Below are 3,184 nucleotides of genomic sequence, written 5' to 3' on the forward strand. Positions count from 1 at the left end.
ACTTACTCCTGCCATTTTGTTAATTGTTTTCTGGTTGTTTTGTACATCCTTTGTTTCTTTTTTCCTCTCTTATTGTCTATCTTAGTGATTTGGTGATTTTCTGTAGTGTTAAGTTTTGATTTCTTTCTCTTTCTCATTTGTGTATCTGTTGTGCCTTTTTGTTTTGTGGTTATCATGGATCTTACCTAAAACATCTTAGAAGTTGTGATAGACTATGTTAAACAGATAACAACTTAACTTTAGTTGCATATGAATACCCAAGACTTTTATAATTTTGCTGTCACAGTTTACATCTTTTTATATTGTATCTTCCTTTGTAATTTATTGTAGCTGTAGTTATTTTGACCATTTTAACTTTGAATCTTCATACTAGCAATTGGAAAGATTTACATACCATCATTATAGTAATGAAATGGGGAATACTGTATTTCTTTTTTTATTTCTGAGGGATAACTTTCTGGATATAGTGTTCCAGGCTGGCATTTTTTTCTTTCAGTACTTTTAATATATTATCCCATTTTTCTCCTGATTTTCAAAGTTTCTGCTAAGATATTCACTGATAGTCCAATGGGGATTCACTTTATGTCACTTGCTGCTTTTCTCTTGATGCTTTTAAGATTCTGCCTTTTATTTTGACATTTTAATAAAAATGTGCCTTTGGAATAAATTTGTTTGGTGACTTTTGAGCTTCATGGATCTGAATGTCCATGTCTCTCCCAAGACTTAAGAAGCTTTCAGCAGTTATTTCATTAAATAAACTTTGTGTGTGTGTTTCTCTTTTCTTCCTTTGAAGTTCATAATGTGAGCATTTGCTCATTTAATGGTGTCCCATAAATCCTGTAGGCTTTCTTCACTCTTTACAATTTTTTCCTTTTTTTCTTCAAACTAGGTTATTGCAAGAGACTTGTCTTCAAGTTCAGAGACATTTTCTTCTGCTTGATTGATTCTGTTGAAGCTCTCAACTGTATTTTTTTAATTTCAAATCTTGGAGGTGAAGAATTCTTCACCTCCAAGATTTCTGTTTGATTCTTTTAACATGATATCTATCTTTTTATCGAATTTGTCAGTCAGATCATGAGTTGTTCTCCTGGTTTCATTGAATTTTCTATCTGTATTCTATTGTATCTCACTGAGTTTCCTTAAGATCATTATTTTGATTATTTTTCAGGAAATTTGTGAAGTTTAATTTCTTTAGGGTCAGTTACTGGAGAATTATACTGCTTTGATGGTGTCATATTTTCTTCTTTTCCATGCTTCTTGTGTCCCTGTGTTGATGTCTGTGCCTCTGATGAAATAGTCATCTCCAATTTTAGAGTGGCTTTCATAGGGAAAGATTTTCGCTGGCATATGAGTCCTAGGTTGGTCAGAGTGTGTTGGCTCTGGTTCCAGGTGGGTGCAGTAGAGCAGTCTCCATGCGGTTTTTTCAGTTGTGATTGACATAATTGATAGCTGCAGCTGATTCAGTGGCTAAGGCTACAGGAGTTTCTAGCAGCAGTGGTGGCAGGGTAGGTTGTTAGAGCTCTCAGTGGAAAAGTCTTTAGGGGGGTCCTCTTGACTTTTTTTCCCCCACAGTGGGAAGAAGTAGCTGAGGGGATCCCTCTTGGTGTTGGGTCTGACACAGGCCACAGGTAGCCACAGTGGTGCTGTGTTCCAGAGCACAGCTGCTTGGAGTAGCTGTGGAGTTTGGGTCCTGGCTTCAATGTCTTGTTGTACTACTGTAGAACCAGTAATGTGGCTGCAGGTTCACTCTCTGTGACAAGTGAATGAAGCTCTCCCACTAAACAGAGGACTGTTACTCTGAGGCACTTCCCAGTAGGTTGGGCCCAGGGGTCAGGTATATAGCTGTGACTCTGATGCTGGGGGCCAGGGCACAGCTCTGGTATGGCTCTGGGGAGGAAGGAGTGTTCCAGAAACTTGGGCCTAGAACCAACAGAGTACAGTGGCAACTCAGGCATCAGGAGAGGAAGTAGCACATCATGGTGACTCTGGACTCGGGAGAGGTGGAACACAACAGTGGCCTAGGGTGTGTGAGTCCAGGTACAGTGGCGGAGAATTCCTAGGAATGGAGGGGCACAGTTGTGGCTTGGGCTCTAGGAGGTGAGGTGCAGTGCAATGATAGCTCAACACCTTGGGGAGGTGCAACACCTCAGGAGCTCAGACTCCAGAGGGCTGGTTCACATCCAAGAAGATAGAGCTCTGCAGTTGCTCAGCCCATAGGGTAGGGTGAAATAACACAGCCAAGACTGTTTCCCTAGGGGGTAGAGCACCACATCTGCTCAGGCACCAGGAGTGCAGCTGCTCTGGTGAGACAGTCTCCGGATCCACAAGGGGCTTGGTGATACATAGACTTGAATGCTGGGGTTGTGGTTACTCTCCTGGGCTGACGCTCTGATTCTGAGGGTTGAGGTATGGGGTTGCTTAAGGCTCTGGGGGGTCGGGCATGCTCTTCTGGCTCAGGCATGATTTATTCCTCCCTTATCCAGCTACTGGAGGGCAATGATGTTGCCTACCCTGCTCCCTGCTGGATGATTTCCTTATGGAGCACAAGGCCAGCACAAAGAGGGCACTCAACGCACAATTGTGGAATTATTAAATCCATTGAAATCATCAGGCAAGAGGATCTTCTTTCTACATACACACACAGACACACACATATGGTTGGGATGTTTTTTCTTTTTCACAAATGGGATCATATTGTATGCATTGTATTGCCAACGTTTTTTCTTCTCCTTCTTTGTGCGTAATATCTTAGGGATCTTTCTTTGACTCTATGAAGACCCACTTCATTCGTTTTAACCGCTGGGTAATCACTCCTGTATTGATGCGCATTTGAGTTCCTTCCACTCCTCACTATTTCTTGTGATGCTGCTGTAGGCTTCCTTGTGTAGGCCTCTTGCTACACAGGTGTGAGTGTTTCTCCAGGACTCACTGGATGGTAAGAGCTTCTCCTTCCTATCCCATTTACTGGGTCAGATGCCTAAAATCTAAATTTTCCTGAAAGACAAGCTGAGCTGAGAAGAAATTCCTTTCCCTGGGAGTGGTAGGGAGTGTCAGTCCTGGGCTTGGATCATGAACTTGGCGTGCGCGCGCGCGCGCACACACACACACACACACACACACATGCATGCACACACACACACGATTCTATTCCAGCCTGCTCACCAGGAAACCTAATTTTAAAACA

Source organism: Macaca nemestrina, chromosome 6 (assembly GCF_043159975.1).
Source record: "Macaca nemestrina isolate mMacNem1 chromosome 6, mMacNem.hap1, whole genome shotgun sequence".
NCBI lineage: Eukaryota > Metazoa > Chordata > Mammalia > Primates > Cercopithecidae > Macaca > Macaca nemestrina.